The sequence below is a fragment of the Myodes glareolus genome, chromosome X (assembly GCF_982192425.1).
Source record: "Myodes glareolus chromosome X, mMyoGla1.1, whole genome shotgun sequence".
Taxonomy (NCBI): Eukaryota; Metazoa; Chordata; class Mammalia; order Rodentia; family Cricetidae; genus Myodes; species Myodes glareolus.
Window position 1 is genome coordinate 40,855,684 of NC_142053.1, and position 18,549 is coordinate 40,874,232.

The window sequence follows — 18,549 nt, forward strand, 5'->3', positions numbered from 1 at the left end:
TATTATATGAGAAAAAAATCTATTTTCAATAAAAGGGAAAAAGAATATTCTGTGATGTTTTTATATCACTGCATTAATGGTGATGACAATTAGTAATCTAAGGAAATATCCTATGTACCATTTTTTGTGTACTTGTGTCAAAGTTAGTAGAATGAAATGAGCAACACACAAGCTGCAGGCCAAGGGTGAAATAAAAATAACCAGTAACCAGTAACTTCCTGGGCTACATTTGACAATCTGTCCTTAAAATATCTGAGCAAAATTGTGTTAAAATTCAAAGGTGTATCTGTTCCAGTTCAACTTGTATATCCATTCTTTTACATGTGTTGTGAGATGACTTGGCCTACTTAATTTCTCAGGCACATAAATGCAGTCTACACACTAATTACTGACATAATTTTAAGGATTTGCAAGGACTAGTTAAGTAAGATGTTTGTCTTTCTGTAGAAACCAACACTTTCTTAAAGCAGTTCCAATAACAATAAATAAAGGATTTCCTTTTTTTCCTCGAATTTCTTTGTTTTCCTGTCAAAGCTGTTTTTATTTATTATATCTACTTCCACTGAATTCTCTAATTTCAATAGATTCTAAAAATAAGTCCTCTGGCAGAGAAAAACATAAAAAGGAACAAAGAGAGAAAATAACCAGCATATGACAAGGAGCAGCATGTACAACTGACTACATACTAATAAACAACACCCAAGGAAGCTGGGTTCTGGGGAACATTTCCTCAATTATGGTCACAATCTGGGCCTTCCATGAATAATAGAATAAGTGCAGCACTTTAACAAGGCTAGAGAAGACGTCAGTAGCAAGATTTGTATTTTCATTAGGGTTCTTCAAGTCACCATCCATAAATACAGCTGTCTATCTTACATATTCCTAGGAAAGTGGGGAAAATTTTAAGCTACAGAGTGTTGATCATTTTGAACATTTTTATTTTTTATTTTTACAGATGATAAGGTCATGAAACTTTAAAGCTTCCAGAGTCCTGGGATATTTGGGAGTTTAAAGCAAGTTCCTTCTTTTATAAATTGCACTGTCTAGTTCTAGTGTTTAGATTGTAAAATAGTCAGGGTTGATAGAACAAATGCCCTAGATGCTATCACTGTTGTGTTCTCCCATAGACCACCTCCTTGTTTCCCCCTGTTCTACAGAATCTCTAGTGTAATGTTGATTTTGATACTTATTTTAGTTATAAAGCAAGTGTGCAAACAGGAAGAGACACAGCATCTCTTTATCTGTATTTTCTTTCCTTACAATTTGCCTTTCCACATTAGTATACCTCTTCTACTAATTTCCAGCTATGTCATGGTAATTCACTACCTTAGGCCTAACTATGTTTTTTTAATCTGCAGGGTCATCCTTGAATCTGGATCAGGAGTCAAGGAATATATAACATGCATAGCAAGCTTAAAATGAGGAAGCTGAAAAAAAAACAGAAAGAAAAATAAAAGAAGAAAGGAAGGAAGGAAGGAAGGAAAGAAAGAAAGAAAGAAAGAAAGAAAGAAAGAAAGAAAGAAAGAAAGAAAGAAAGACAGGATCAGAGGGAATCCTCATTCGACGATGGGGAGACCCACATTGGAGCACTGGACTAAGCCCCCCAGGTCCAAATGAGGAGCAGAAGGAGGGAGAGCATGGAAAAGAAATCAGGACCGCGAGGAGTGCATTCACCCACTGATACATGGGGACTGATCTAATGAGAGCTCACCAAGCCCAACTGGACTGGGACTGAACGAGCATGTGATCAAACCGGATTCTCTGAATGTGGCTGACATGGGGACTGACTGAGAAGCCATTGACAATGGCACTGGGACTTGTTTTGTCTGCATGTACTGGCTTTTTGGGATCCTAGTCTGTTTGGATGCTCACCTTCCTAGACCTGAAGGGAGGAGGGAGGAATTTGAACTTCCCACAGGGCAGGGAACCCTGACAGCTCTTAGGACTGGAGAGGGAGGAGGAGAGGGAGTGGGGGGAATGGGAGGGTATTGGGAGGAGGGGAGAAAGTGGAAATTTTTATAAATAAATAAATAAGTAAATAAAGAAAAAGGAAAAAAGATGGAAAGAAAGAGAATAATAAAAAAGTTAGAAATACCATCATAACCTCTTTAAAACACACACACACACACACAACAAAAAAACCAACCAAACAAAAATAATCCAGCCTTGCTAAATCATTCAGGCTTGTCTTTAACTTGCAATCCTGCTGACCAGTCTTCTGTGAGCTGGAAAGACAAACATGTGCTATCACATCCTACTCAAGAGCTTGCCCTTTGACCTTTTGTTCTTCAACCTTTTCCTACCTGTACCATCCCACTGAAGCTCATTTCTCCATATTATTGGTTTCAGACTGAGCTTTTTTCCCCCCTTAAGAGATCTTCTCTTTCTTAACTATTTTCTCTAACAGACTAAATAGAAGGCTTATCTAAAAGGTTCTGTCCTCTCCCAGAAAGGGCACTTGGAGCTTTCTGAAAGTCTATCAGAGACTGGAATGTTTTTTTAGGCCTGAAAAATGAATTACTAATGGCCTAATGGAATGTGCTTTCTCAAGTTCAGAAGGATGATTTTGGTGCCTACTTCCATACTCCTCACTTTCATTTCTGCCGCCTTCTCAGGCGTTGTTCTGCCAGCATCCCCAGGCTGATCAGCCTTTGTTTGTGGTAGTTAGTGCCTTTGTAGGAGATGCTAGTGCTTTCATTATGGCAGCCAAGTAATGGATGGTGCATATATCCGGTAAAGGAAATGTCCAAACATACATATGCATACATGCCTTCATAGGAGGTATAGAGCCTTGAGTGGCAGAACTCCAATGATAAGGAATAGAGACTCTTCTAATCGATACAAACAGCAAAAGTCCCCTCTCACAAGGGAACTCTGCTTTTAGGAAAAGATGATTTTTCTTTCTGTTTGTGAAAATTCTTCCCATATCTGATTGGTAGCATACCTTCAGATGTTTTTTTTTCAGAGAAATATTATAATCATATCTAGGAAGCAAGCTTGAAAAGGCTTTTATTTTCCAAAAAAGAGTTCTACCAAATATTCAGCAAATCAGTCCCCCAACCTTGTGTGTGTGTCTCTGTGTGTGTGTGTGTGTGTGTGTGTGCATGTGTGTGTTTTCTCTAAGAACCAGATATTCTCCACTTTACAAGGAGATAGTATATATTTGTGGTGCAAACACCTATGTTCTGTTGTTATATAGACCACCGGCAGCACCAGGATAACTCTGTAAGGCCATCTGGTGTATGTGACTGCCCTCTAAGTCAAGCAAATGCTGTCTTGCAAAAGGATTATCCTGGCAGGGTTTGTTGACTGGGTGAAGGCATGGCAGGATCATGAGCCCCATGCCTGAGCTACCAGTGGTTCCCTACCATCAGTTTTGTGCAACCCTGCCTTAGATTCTCATGCTATGACCCTTTAATACAGTTCCTCATGTTGTGGTGATTCCCAACCATGAATTTATTTTCATTTCTACTTCATAATTGTAATTTTGTTACTGTTATGAATCATAATGTAAATATCTGATGTGCAGACAGTCTTAGGCAATCCCTGTGAAAGACTTTTTGTCCCCCAAAGGGTCACAAGCCACAGGTTGAGAATTGCTGGTCTAGAACCTAGAAATGCTAGGGTCTGGGAGCTCCACTTTGTAGCTCTAACAAAGCCAAAGCCCTAACCCCTGCGAATTAAAGGCTTTCCATCTGTAGTCTTGTGAGTGACTGTCCCCTGAGTCAAGCCACAATTATCTGGGAACATTTGGCTACTCCCACTTTGCAAAAGATCATGTCATCTGCGATTGTTTGAGATTCATGTCTCCGTCCCTGTTCTCTCCCAATATACAACTTCTGGCTACCAACTGGTAATTCTTCAGGTGACTTGGGCTAGGAACTAGAGCATATATAAAGGCAGGGCATTGTTCATCTTTATTCTGCTACAGGCATGTCTTCATCCATGCTGGGTAAGGCTTTTCACTGTGTCCTGTTAGGGGAAGAGTGTCCACAACCCTAAAAGTGACCCCTCACCTCTGTAAAATAACTCAATTAACTCCTTGGTTCTCCAGAGAGAATTTTGGTGGGAATTGTGCCTCTCTTTGTTGATGTGACCTTAGAAGGTGTGGGTGTTGCTTAAATTTTGCTCTGGGAAGGACTTTTAGCATCACCACCCTAATCTGGAAGAGAGCCTATGGGGTGAGGAGGAGAAATGAAGAGAGAAAAGGGGATAGGGAGGGAGAGGGAGAGAAGCCTGTCTGACATTAAAACTTTCTAATACAATTTGCTGCCTTAAAGCAATGTTTTGTTTATCTCTAACCTGTGTTCTACCAGCCATCTTACTACTAAAGCTTCTTTTCTCACCCTCACCATGCTTTTTTTTTTTTTTACGTTGATGATTTCTGTGGGGAAATAAGAAAAACTGGGTGTGTGTTTATTTAACTGGGAAAGAGAAAGACCAATATGGAAGGAGTGGGATAGAGCAGAGGTAAATAAGAGTAAAGATGTTTACAAAATCCTTAAAGAAGCAATCATATTATCTTTTCTTAAAATATTATATATAGAAATGTTATATAAATTGAAATTAAACATTTGCAGTTGTGCTGCTGGTAAAATTCCCATGACTAACCTCCATTTTGGTTGCTGGTTAGAGAAATACAAAAGGCTCCAAAAATAATATAGTCTATTGCTGTTGCCCTACCAGAACATTAAGATAATACTCTACTACTGAAGCCACTGCACACTTTGGGCACAAGACTTCAAAGAAACAAATTGCACTGATCTGGAAACTTCTTCCCACTGATCTGAGAACGTCTCAAAAGACTGGGTCACACAGTATTAAGGTGTTATGTTATGCAAGCAGCCAAGGGAAAAAAAAAAACAATCAACAGTTTGTCCCGTCCATAAAGCCCAAGAACTACAACAGTGACTACCTTGGCAGGGTGTTCCCAAGGGTACAACAGAGGCACTTAGATATTAGAGGTAAACCACCAGTCCCTGAATTGGACTTAGGGCTCATTCAGTAGGAGAGAATTCATTTCTGGTAGTATAAACCCAGCCAACCCGTTGTGCCTACTGAGGCCCTGGATTCTTGAGGAGAATGTACTACTGCCACTTTAATAAATCAGTATAATTACAAACTGTATTTTAAATACTTGTCCTCTACCCATAGATCAGTGTAGTTCTCACCCCTCACCAAAGAAATGTCTTTTTGCACCATTTAGAGATCATCAGAGAGACACAACTTTTCAAAATGCAGAGAACTAGCCATGGTGTGCCCATCCACAACTGACACATTTACATAAAAACCCCTATACCTAAACCTCTTGCAGTAGAAAGATTTTAAGAGCAAGAAGACCGGGTGATCTATTGTGAGATAGTTTATCCTATGTATGACAGGGAACTCCACCCATGACATCTCAGTGATATGAATGCCTAAGCAAGATCTGAAAGAGGACAATAACAACTGACATAATATCATTGATGGGGAAATTTCACAGATCACAACCATGAAGTACTATAGGCAATTAATGACTGCTGAGAGGGCGATACTCATTCTTCTCTAAGGAGGAGTCCCCGATAGATCATCCAGTACCAAGTGGTCAGCCTAATCTTATACACATACAAACAACACTGATGTACTTAAAGGCATGTATTTATGTATAGCACGCTCGTGTGTGTGTATGTGTGTGTGTGTGTATGCATGTGTGTGTGCTTAAAGAAGAGGTAGTGAATTTTACAGGGCATAGGGAGACAAGGGAGGAATTAAATAAGAGAGAGACGGGTGGACTTATGTAAATAAATTACTCATGTATGATATTTTCACAAAAACTAAATTAAACTATTTCCTTTAATATGTCATGTTTGTTAAGCTTGAGGTTATGAATCAGAGCAAAGTGCGGCCACTTGAAACTGAGTAAATCTCTCAATAAAGTTACACAGGAGCTATGTAATCTTAGTCAACTTGGAACCAACTGACCTCAACTCATGAACTAGTGAACTCCCCTTATATTCTTTCAATGATATCTTTAAAAAATATAGAGGAAACACAATAAAGCTCCACTAGACAGCGTTGTGATTGAATTTGGGATGCCATGGCTACCAGAGTTTCTGATTAGGAACCAGAAAGTAATAGAAACAAATGTTGATATATATATATATATATATATATATATATATATATATATATATATATATGTATAATTCCTTCATTCAATTATTGTGTGTGTGTGTGTGTGAGTGTATGTTTAGGGGGACAGTATTAAAAGTCTTCTATTATTCTCTGCCTTCCTTTCTGAAATGAGATCTCTTGACGACTCTTGATCATATTGATTTGATTAAACTCTCTGGTTATTCATCCCTAGGAATCTGCCTCAGTCTCACTCTCTAGTGCTCAGGTTACAATTACATGCCTCCACCCTGTTTCTTACATGGGTGCTGCGATTCTCAACTTATGACCTCATGTTATGATGGTGGTTGTGGTGTCAGAGTTGGAACCCAGGTTTTTACATATGATAAGCAATGAATTTATAACTGTACTCCGGTCCTAACTCAGTTATTATTTCTTGAAAAAAATCTTTAAAATTCTTAAAATTATATTCTGACCACTGGGCAGACTGTAGCAATGATGTCCAAACTTAGACATCTGTGGTCTACGGTTTTTTTGTAGATGGACAAAGACATTGTTTTTTTTTTCTGTTAGACTTGTTTATTCAAGTATCCGAAAACACTCTTTCCACTTCCTCCCCTCCTCCCAATACCCTCCCGCTCCCCCTACTCCTTCTCCTCCTCCCTCACCATTCCCAAGAGCAGTCAGGGTTTCCTGTCCGGACAAAGACATTGTTAATAGAGGAAAAGATTTTTTGCTTGTATTGCTTTTATGAAAATAATGAATTCAGGATTTATGCATATAATTAAATATGCAAAATAACTATACATATGCATATCTAAATACAAGGTTAGCAGCATTTGATCTGTAAGTTGTCAGAAACTCACATGGGATATCATTCAACATGGATAAAGGCGTACCTTGATATAAATGTATGGCAGTGTGGACACAAACACTTATTAATTTGGTTTCAACATCTTAAAGTGTCTTGTCATGTATATATTCCTGATTAGATCTCTCAGTGTCATTACTTAGTTTGAAATAAACACATAGACCATTGCCTCAAAAAGTACTCACAAAGAATACTGACAGTGTTTTCAATAATGTAAGCAACAAGTGGAGAGTCAACTGACAGCATCCTTGGTCAGCTACATTACTAGGGTAAATACAAACCATATCCCCAAACCACAATGATTCCTGACAAAATTTCCTACAAATTAACATATTTCCAGGAATTGTTTAATGATTATGATCTGTATCTTCTTTCTACTTCTGTGCTGAAACACCATGAGCAAAAGCAACTGAGGAAGTTAAGGGTTGATTTGTCTTACACTTCATATAGCTGTTCATCATCAAGGAAGTCAGGACAGGAACTCAAACAGGGAAGGATCCTGGAGGAAGAAGCTGATTCAGAGGCCATGTAAGGGTGTTGTTTACTGGCTTTGATTCTCAAGACTTTCACAGACTGCTTATTTTTAGCATTCAGAACCACCAGACCAAGGATGGCACCACATACAATAAGCTGGGACCTCTCTCACTAATCAGTAATTAAGAAAATACCTTACAGGTCTACATACAACTGATCATATGAAGGTATTTTCTTAATTGAGATTACCATCTCTTAGATGACTATATTTTGTCTAAATTTGACATAAATCTGTGCATCAGACTCTGTATAATAGTTGTATCTTCAGTGTAAGTTTTTATGGGTAAAGATATTTTCTTTCATTATGAAGAAAGTTCATGTATGTAACTTATAAACTAACATGGATATCCTGCAAGAATTTGTTTAAAATAACAAACATGGCACTATATATTATTGAAAAACTTTTGATACTAATACCTTTGTAGCGATGTAATATATATTTACATTTCTCTTCTCTGTTCTTCACACATATGCACATACCCATGTGCGCGCACACACACACACACACAGAGGTGAGAGAAATTGTCTTACCTTTGTTCCTAGAGAATGTAACTCTTTTTGGGGGGAGCAGTAATTGCTCCTTTTGTATATACTAAATGAATGTATAAATTCATAAGTAATATAAAAACATACTAAGGAGTTGGATATCCAGAATTACTTTAGACAATGAGCAATTTAGAAGAATGTTTCATTCCACCATCCCCAGCTTGGTTATGTGCTTTAGAAAGATGCACTTTATTTTTTTTTCATGTTGGAGTGGTTTGAGCTAAATCAATGATTTCTTTGAAACTCATTAATACAAATATAAATACAAAATTAAAAATTTGTCTTTGTGCCACGAATATTTATGACACATTAATATTCTTTAATGTTTTGCCTATATTATTTATTTTGAAAGCATGGTATCATAAAAATAAAAACAAACAAGGAAAGAAAATTACAAGGGAGAAAGTGGTAGGCATGTCTTGAATATTAAGATAAGTGACTTTTGGCAAGTTTGGCCCGTATATTGCTGACACTTTCCTCCAATTGTTCAAAAACGTTAATGACTTCCATGAATGTGCTGTGTTTCATGTTTTGAAAGGGGGAGAGAGGAATTTCTAAATGGTTCTTTAAAGTTCAAGCGGCAGCATTCTCTTTGTTTTTGTTTCAGCCAATTATACTTAAAAGGAACTCACTCATTGATAAGAAATGATCAAGGAAAATATTTGCAGGGAATGCAGTGGGGCAGCTCCCTTGTCTCTGTGTGGCTCATTTCCCAAGAAGTCAAAACTATACCCAGGAAAGCTTAATTCTCCTGCTTCAGTTCTATTTTAAGGAAAGTGACTGAACACCTTACCCCCACACCCTTTTAGTTTCAGGAAATGCACGCTAGCAGTCATATAAAGCCTAGGGCATGTGGAACTTTGGGAGATATGTCAGTTTTAGTGGATGGGGAACAAGAATCAAAGGAATGAGGAGTGACTTAAGTAAGGGTGACCTTCTGTACCAGATCAAAGTTAAGGTACAATAGAGAGATCCAGGTGAGATCTTCCCCCATAGCCTTTTATGTCAACTCTTGTTTCTTTTCTGGGATTACCTTATACTCTCATCAGTGTTCCGTCAGCCACTTGCACTCTAACACTCCATGAGACATTCTTACTTTGCTTCTATATCTTTGCTTCTTGTATGCATGTCCTGCTTATAAATAATGCTTGTGTGGTCATGTACACAAATAGTCATATCTATATACATGATGTATTATATAGCTTGGAAGCAGTGAATGACTATTTTTAAATGAGTACATAAATTAAAATGATACCCAGTAGTAACATGTAACTGAATGAATTGTAAGAGCATTATGAGCTGAGGATAACTTAGAGTAATGAAATATGTTACAGTATCAACCAAATATTCTTGGTATCTCCCATGGTGATTTTTTGATTCATTAATTCAATTAGAACATATTTAAGAAGCAGTTGATCTATTTTAGGCATTTGAGATTTAATTAGAGTGTACAACTAACTATCTGTTTCATAGAGATGGGAATTTTGAAAAGTGAGATTGGAAATAAATTACAAACAACAAGTATCTGAATATCAGATATTAAGAAAAACTATTTTTTTCTAAAAATGTGTGAGTAGAAGGAATATGTTAGAACAGCTGTTAACAGAAGTAGAAAAGATAATGACTGCTGTGTAGTTGTTGGAGGAATTGGAACTCTTAAGTCTCTTGGTGAGAATGTAAACTAGCACAGCCGTTGTAGAAAGCAGTGTGGAGATGTTTCAAAATTTGCAGATAGGACTACCATGGAATATAGCAACATTCCAAACTAGATGTTTTTTTAAATAAACTCCAAAGGGGGCAGTTCATACCCATATTTATGATGACACTATTCATAATTGCCAAGAAGTGTAAATAATTTATGTGTCCACTAATGATTATATAATGAAAATGTGGCATATGTTAACCATGGAATACTATTCAACCCCAAATGAAGAAATAAGTCATGTCATTTATGATAACATGGGTGGTGCTAAAGAATATTATGTTAAATGAAATAAGCCAGACATAAAAAGATTAAATGCTTCATGTGCTCACTTATATTTGGAATCTAAAATGGTTTGAAAACAGAAAGAACAGTGGTTTCCAGGAATAGAGAGATGTTGGCCAAAGGATCCAAAAGTCAAGTTAGATAGTCCCAATAAGCTTACAAGATCTATGATGTTACATGATGAATATAGTTAATGGTGTGTTCTTGAAAAATTTCAAAGAATACATTTCCTGCTTTCTCAACACAAAATTGTAAGTACGCGAGGTAATGCATTATGTTACCTGACTTCATTTAACCATTATATAGTACATATGTATTTGAAAAGAACCTAATGTGTAAGTCAATAAGGGCAGTTTTGATTTGTCAATTAAAAATTAAATCTGGTCCATCAGGATGGCTCAGTGGATAAAAGCATTTACAACTAATTAATCCCGATGATGAATTTGATCCCCAGGTCCCTAGAAGAAAAAAATCTTCTTCCAGAAGTTGTCATCTGACTTTATGCATATATCACATCCATGCACACAAACAAATAGGATATGTAACACAATTTTAAAAATTAAGTCTAATAAGGAGAAATTCATGGTGTCCTGGGGGGTAATGGGGTTGGTAGTCGGCTTGTGTTTAGGGTTTATTTTTTAAATTTTAATCCATGTCACAGTTAAATACAGCAAACACCATTCCCCTCTCTTCTTGAATCTGATTCAGCAATGGAGGACAGAAACCTTAGAGAGACATTCATTCTCTTTTATTGAGTAATATGTAAGAAGATAGCTTTTATGTTGGCAATACCTTCACAAATTCCAAATGGTCAAATTTCAAATGTATAACACATGACAAGCTAACCATGAAAATGCACCTTGGAGTGCACTGTGAAATTCTCCAGAGAATATAACTTTACAAGTTGCAGTGGACTGGAAATGAGGACGAGGATCTAATACCCAGCCAAAATATTTTTCTGGTGACATAATAATTTGGGAGCCAAGAACCACATCACCACTCCAGCTTCTTGGCTTCTTCCCAGGAGTCTAAACATTTGTTTCCTGAGAAATACCACTTGAATAATTTCTTGGCCTCTGGACAGGATACCACAAGGCTAAAATCGCAATGCTCTTGTTTTTGTTTGTTAGCTAGAGCCAGGGATTTTTAATATTTTAATGGGTATTTCTTACACTCTGGTAATGCAATTCCATTTCATATCATCTCAGTAACAGTGCCTAATATTATCCTGAAAGAGAAACATCTTAGGAAAGAGCAGTTCTGTAGATTGCATCAAAGTTCTGAATGCTGAGTTTAATGTGATCAGCGTTTCTCCAGATGCTTAAATCAAATCTAGGCAGAACTTATGAGAATCCATGAAGGGCATAGTTATATACACATAGGTTTGTTATGGAATACAACATGCATTTTCAAAGAGGATTGTTGAAGAATTGTATTCATTGATACGGGAAAAGAGAAGCCTGGTGGCTAACTTAATATTTGCCTTAAAATGTGCTGATGACTCAGATGCAGGAGACAGTCAGTCCTCTCTTTACTTTTGGATGATGCAATGGACACAGGAAGAGCCATGAGAGATTTGAGGCAGACTTAAGCAGGAATCTTTATTGTGAAACACTGGAAATGGCTCCTGAAGAAAGTTGCGGAATCTTTTCACTAGACGGGATTATAAATAAGAGAGTCTTATTTGCTGAGGGTACCAGAATAGCAGCAAGACCTAGTGACCCTAAGGTTTCTTGTGTAGGACTTGATTTTGTGCACTATCTCTTTGGGAATCATGCTGTCTTCATATAAGGCTGCATTGCATTAGCATGATTTCTATTTCATTGGCTGGTTGTATAATGTATATATTTTTTAAAATATATTTTCTGTAAAGATATCACAGCCAGTACTAATATGCTTCATGTGTTTCTTTAATTACTGTCTCATCAGTGATGAATAATATTAGCAAAATCCATTCTGTTTTGGAAGAAGAGAATACAATATGAGCTGTATTATTCACACACATTCTGTTATCGTAAGCTTTTTTGTAAAAGAAATCAACATTTATTTGTTTTATTACCCTTTTACAGATATCAGAATGGTAACAAATTAAAATTTTTGTTCTTGTTAGTTTTATTAACAGTAATAGCTTTACACAGGCCTTCTAGAGACATTTCACAAGAAGTTTCTGGATCCCATGCACATTTCAAAAGGTAGGTTTACATTTTATTAAAATTGTAAAAAAATGTGTAAGATAGCTGCCCTTTTAACAAAGGTAAAGACTATTTAAAGGGCTTTTCTGTGAGTACGTGGCATTGACTCTGATGTTCAGCATTGCTCCTTCAGGATTTAGACCAATGAAGTGCTGAGAAAAAGAAAGATGTGTTCATACTTACAGTGATGGAAGGAATGGGGTCAAAACTCAGGTCCCATAATTCACTGCATACACCAATGTGTCTTGCTCTGTTTTGTGTATATTTATTAAACCTAAGAATTTATTGGTCTATTAATTTGCAGCAGCCATGATTTAAAAAGACAAAATTAAGAAGGATTTTTTTTAAAAAAAAATGAAATGTGCAGGAAAGACACTGTGAGATTAAGTATCATAATATTTTTTTACTAATTTAAACACAGCCTTTCACTCCTGAAATTCTAAGATGGGGGTGGGTGTTTATTTGCCGTGCATGAGAATATAAACAATTAGTTGGTGTAGGGAGAAATTTCCTCAAATGTCATAGACGGTAGTTAAGAAATTAAGTAAGGTAATTCTTGGTTGCAAGAAAATCCCATTAAACCTTACTAAATATAGTGTTTATAGCTATTGAGTTCTCTAAAATGACTGTAGTAAGCAATATCTATGTCACTTGAAATTGATGCCCTGTCTCTGTCATTAGGTTTCTGAACAACATAGCTAATGAGAATTGTCAGGCAGTGTGGCAGTCTGAAAGACCCATGATAATGTAAAAGGTTAACATCACTGATAGCTAAATGTGAGCAAAGTTAGTAAGTCAAATCAGTAAGTTTTCCTTCCTCTGGCACATCCATTGTATCTTCAGCAGACATGCACTGCAAGAGCACAAAGATAAATTAAAATGGAAGTCTTACAGACCGGTTCAGGAGGTAGAACAATAAATCGACATTATGATGCAATATATTGGATAGAGGACAACATTTTTTTTGAAAATGGATCTGTGCATATCTAAGCTATAGGTCTTGTAAAGGGAATGATTTCTCTGTGATAAATAAGAGGATCTTGTTATATCTCTTGCCTTGGATGTTTTAACTATTACCTAACTGCACTTATTGTTAGCTTGCTTGTCTTCCTATACTTTTATGAAAAGTTTAGTTCAAAGGAATCAGTCACAAGAAAAGACAACTTAATATTCATTAATATGTGGGAAGGATAGTGAAGTCTTTATAAATATTTCAACACACAGCATAAATAAAGCTAATGTATTAAAAATTGGTAGGTTTTCCTCCATTGACTGTTGTCCTAGTTTATCTTATTAAACTTTTTAAAAATAAGTGAAAATGACGACTGCTTCTTCTCATTCTGTTTTATGAAAATCTCTGTGTGGTTCTACAATACATTCTTGCATATAGTCCTCATATCTCACAGAAGAGATTGTTTATTATTTATTATATGATATTTTAGGAGTTTGAATGATCTGTGGATATCTATCCTGCGATACTTTCTGATTTATTTTATCCAGAAGAGGAACCTCATGTTTCAGCAGTGAAACTGGAAGAATTTCTTGTAACTATTTGCAGAAATTAGTTTATTTTTGAAAACAATCAAGGAGGCTTCAGCACGGTCAATTGTGACAATAAGGTCTTTGGTCATTTAACAGTTCCTACCCGCAATTCATTCTTGATTAATATTTAATTATTCCTTTATTCCCTCTTCTGAGAATTGTTCCTTCACTGTTGAACGTATCCATGTATTTAGACACGGCTCCTTCAACATCAAGAAAAAGATTAGACACACTATACAAACATCAAAATTGAAACACTAAAACATGACTGCTCCTTCTCTATGTAGTACTTCTTCCTGAGTACTTCATGTGAACTTCTGATCTCCCTCTTGGACCTCTCAAGTACTGAGATTACAAGTGTATATCATCATGCTAAGCATAGTGGTGGTTGGAATTGAAACCGGGGCTTTATACATGCTACGTAAGCACTCTTGGAACTCTGCTCCACCTCCAACCTTGTCAGTTGGGATTTATTAGAACAAATAATTCCTGTTTTGAGAACTAGGTATGTGAGTATTGGGAAGTATAGCTTGAGGAGACGGCAAGGACTAAGTACTGACAAACTGATAGGTAAATTTTCTTTCATGCATCAGCGTATCTAACTTCTAATAAAACCTTTCCACCAAATAATTTATATCTTGACCTTTTATAGTCCAGAGAGAGATAGATTGTGGGAACAAATTTACTTATTTCCTACTAAAACCTTGTAGCAATCCCAATTACTCCCCCTTTAAGATTTTATTTTGTTGTTCTTTTTTTTGAGACAGTTTCTTTATATAAGAGCAAAAGTTGGTCTAGAATCCCGCACATTCCTGTATCTCTTCCTCCCTCCTTCCATGCTGGAAATGGAACCCAGCGATCTGAGTACATTAAGCAGGCATCTTGTCACTGAACAGCATATTTAGACTTTACCTGAACTTTGAACAAATGAGATTATCATTGCAGTATTTATCATTGCTTGTTTATTAATTTACGGTCTATCTTTTTCAGGGGTATGTAAGTACAATGAGTGCAGGAATTACTCATCACTGCGTCCCACTTGTCTAGCATAGCATTTGCTATTTATTGAATAAATAACTTACAGAATGAATGAACAGCCAATTAGCATTAGCCGACGGAGACAGTCTTGGTCTGAATAAAGCGCTAAAACATGTTGTAAAGGATACCCTGCCAAAATATGGCTGGGTGTGGTGAGGCATGCTTGTAGTCTCAGCCACTTGGGAGGGGAGGGCAAGAGGCCTGAAAACTCCAAAGCTACAGAGCAAAACTTTGTCTTAAAAAAGAGAAAAAAAAAGAAACCAGGCAAGGCACTCAGAGAGAAAGAAAGAGAGATAAATGACCAATCGAAAATTGTTCACAAGATCATCCCAGTGTTACTGTAAATGATCAAATAATCCAGATGTTGTATTTTCTGGAAATCTCACCCCTTCTAAATCAGTTTTATATATAGTGAATATGACCTACAAAATCTGTGATTCTCTTCAAATAAAATGAAAGAATTCACAAATTAATTTCTTTCAAAATCCTATTTAGTAATTCATTAAAACAGCATGAAAGTCCACATGTCACTAGTGAAATGATAATTTGGGAAGATTAATGCTCAGTTTTGATCTTTATTTTTCTTTGAAATGATGGTTACCCTGGCTGTTAGGAATTTTTTGCTCATTGTTCAGTGTCCATCTGGGACTTCACCTCCTATTTTTATTAATGCTCAATCCAAGAATACTCATGTGTACACTTGTGTTTCCTGATAATTGCTCATTAAACATTTGATTATGTGCTTGTTTCTGACTCTACATTATCAATGAGAAACCAGGAATGACCACGATGTTATGGTAAAGTTGTATGTGTTATTTCTCTAAGGTTTTTTGATTAATAAACTTTATTGTATAATAGAATTTAGACATTTGAAAGAGATAAATAGAAATGAGTTACTTTGCAATGTTTACTATTTGAACATTTTCATGTAGAAGAGATTTGTGTCTGGCAATGCCTAAAATAGCCCAGATAGGTTCAGTGAATTTATGGAGTAAATGGTGTAACCTATTCCATAATTTTTAGGGAAGTCAACTAAACTAAAGAGTATTTAATGCTAGGAGACATTGAGATATGGCAGAAATGAATAATGAATTCCTATATATATAAAACTTTATTTTTAACTCTACTCAGTTTCTCCTTTCTGAACAGTGATTTCCTTGTTAAAAAATTAGCTAGACTAAGTCTTAGATTTGGTTCAGTCTTGTCCATTTAAGATTTTATTTTATGAATGGCTCCTTCTTGATTTTTGAGACTATGTGGGTCAGATATCACATTATGGCATATTAATTAATATTTTACTATCTCATAATTTTTCAATCAAGGTAATAACATTTAGGATTTCATCTACAGTGAAAATATGTTTTCTCTTTTGCTGTTTTTGATATACAGAACAGAACCCAGGACTCTATTGAGCTCTATATGTCCCAAGACTTGTGCAATGTCATTTTTGAAATTTACATTTCTTTTTGTTTGGATATTATTGTAACAAGAAATTTACAAATAAAACCAATAAATTGCTTTACAGATAATTTGCTAGATTGTAACTGATCTCTTGAAATCTATTTCAAGGCTATAATATTTTTATGTTTTCTGTGAAATATTTATATTCCTTAGCAGCTTCGCCTGTTCATTCCAGGGCACTTTTCCAGAAGCTGTGTCAAACTTAGACCAGATTTAAAAATGTCCCTGTGCTAATATTTTAAAAGTGAAAGTGTTCACTGATCGAACAAATAGCTTAAAGTGATGGGGTTGTAGCTTAGTTTGTAGAGTGTTGCCTAGCAGGCACGAAGTCCTGGGTTCAACTCCCAGAACTGCATAAACTGAGTTTGGTGGTGCATGCCTATACTTTAGCAGTTAAAATGTGAAAACAGGAGGATAAGAATTTCAAGGTCATCAGCAGCACCACACAGAGTTCAAGTCATCTTATGCTACAGGAGAAGTCCCACAAAAAAGGGAGGAAAGTATTTGTAAACAAGATATACATTGTGTTTACTTACCAAGCCTGGGCATACAAATTAGGTTGGCTTGATTATTTGTAATAATTAGCTTGTTTTAAAGACACAGATGTTATTGCTTTTCATTGCCATTCAGTTTTTTTGCCTGGCTTTCTGGAACATAGTGCGGCTGACTTTGTTGGAGCAAGGAAAGTACCTTTTGATGATCAACAATTTTGAGTTCCGTTTGCTAAGTGTTGAACTTTTGTTGGCCTAAATTTCTCTTTTGTACAATAGGAATGTCAAGATAATACTCTTTCTCTTATCAGAGATATGACTTCCCATAAATTCTCTGAACTATCATTAGTTACTGATAAGAAAAGTCATTAAATTTTATACAATGTCTTTAAGAGGGAAAGATCACATCATATAAATTTGTTATATATATATATATACTGTTAAATAATTCTATTTAAAATTAGTGTTATTATTCTTTCTCTGTACCTAATTTTTAAATTAAATTTATTGTGGATTTGCATGTATAGAGAAAACCCCCCCTAGTTTCCATAGGGTGTTGATACTATCTATGGATTCAATTATCCACTAGAACTCACATTAGGTACCCCTCTACTGATAAAGGGGATCTATTGTAGTAGTATTTGTAACCAGAGTTGGTTGTGCGGAGCAAAGATCATTTCTTATCATTGAATTTGAATTCCATTTCCTATGTGAGATCTTTGATTATTGGCACCATCAGAATAAAGCTGTGTATGTAATCCTAACACATTATATATGGCTGAAAGAAGATATGGAACCTAGGAAAAAATAGTCTCTGCCATAGGTGTTTTGTTTTGCTTCATATTTTTGAATGTGAGGTAAACAAGGCTGGCCTTGAACTCACAGTGATCCACCATCCTTCCAAGTGCTGAGATTAAAGGCAGGTACCACCCACACCTGGTTTTTGCCACAGTTTTAAAGATAGCTTTAGATACAGTTGCTTCCTAAAAGATTCAGAACATTGACAAACTCATTTCTATCTCTCATGAAATTCCAAGGGATTTTGGAAGAGAACAATGCTAAAAATTTCATGTATTTTGCAACTTGATATTAACAAAACCAGGGTCAACCTCCAAACCATCTTTGCCTGACGATGCTCATCTTCTTCATTGACACAGGTAGAAAACTCTTTTAGATGCCAATAGTCTTCTCTGTTAGAAGATTTTTGTCTTGTCAGCAGGATCTCACATAGGTCTCTTGATCCTTAAGGTCTCCAGAAAAATAAAAAATAAGAGACACCCATATCATAGTATCAAAGACAGGTAGAGTCAAGGAAAGCACACTCTGAAGGGGAAGGAGTGGACAATGGTCAATGAGACTATTCTCTGGCTCCACACTTTAGAAAGACTTTAGAAAAACCTATTTTTTATTTTATGTGCATCAGCATTATGTGTGCATGTACATTTTTTATGTCTACATACTATGTGCATGCCTAATGTTTGAGGTAACCAGGAGAGAGCTTCAGATCCCCTGGTACTGAAGTTGCAGAGAGTTAATTGACACCATGTGGGTGCTGGCAATCAAACCTCAGTCCTATCTGAGCCTTCTCTCTAACCCCCTTTAGGAAGATTTTTTAAAATAGTTCTAAAGCCTCTAGAACAAGAAACCTCCTCAGAGGGACATTTTCTCCTCTGGATGACTGACAGTTACATTTGCATCAACTCTTACAGGAGGAAGGTCTGATGGTGTGTCTTTATTCTTTGTCAGAAAGCCTCCTGCTAGACAGTAATCTAGCAG

At 36.1% G+C, this 18,549-nt stretch overlaps 1 protein-coding gene and 1 pseudogene across 2 annotated transcripts in view; one reads left to right on the forward strand and one right to left on the reverse strand.

Annotated features, from left to right (window-relative positions):
* LOC125405583 (melanoma antigen preferentially expressed in tumors-like) overlaps positions 1–18,549 on the reverse strand; it is a 221,725-nt pseudogene that overhangs the window by 153,324 nt on the left and 49,852 nt on the right.
* Il13ra2 (interleukin 13 receptor subunit alpha 2) overlaps positions 8,934–18,549 on the forward strand; it is a 52,138-nt gene continuing 42,522 nt past the window's right edge. Inside the window, exon 1 of one of the 2 annotated variants that reach the window (XM_048442061.3) lies at positions 8,934–9,039. The gene's annotated coding sequence lies outside the window, so the exon portion shown is untranslated. Of the gene's footprint in view, positions 9,040–11,768; positions 12,242–18,549 lie in introns of those variants that run through there. The other variant, XM_085684382.2, reaches the window with a different exon arrangement.